Consider the following 223-nt stretch of genomic DNA (forward strand, 5'->3'; position numbering starts at 1 on the left):
TTGGCTATCGGAGCCTGCAATCAGAGCTGAGAGGTTCTCTGCTCAGGCCTGATGCCTCAGTCAGAAGTGCTAGCCCTAGGCATGGGCAGAGCCAGGATGGTGGGGAGCAGGAGCGGATCCCGTGATTGCGGGGAGCTGGGGGTCCCCTGCCCAGGCCTAAAGCCTCAGTCAGAGGCATTAGGCCTGGGCAGGGGTGGAGCCAACAATGGCGTGGAGCCGGCCA

The sequence above is a fragment of the Myotis davidii genome, unplaced genomic scaffold (assembly GCF_000327345.1).
Source record: "Myotis davidii unplaced genomic scaffold, ASM32734v1 scaffold9823, whole genome shotgun sequence".
Classification (NCBI taxonomy): Eukaryota; Metazoa; Chordata; class Mammalia; order Chiroptera; family Vespertilionidae; genus Myotis; species Myotis davidii.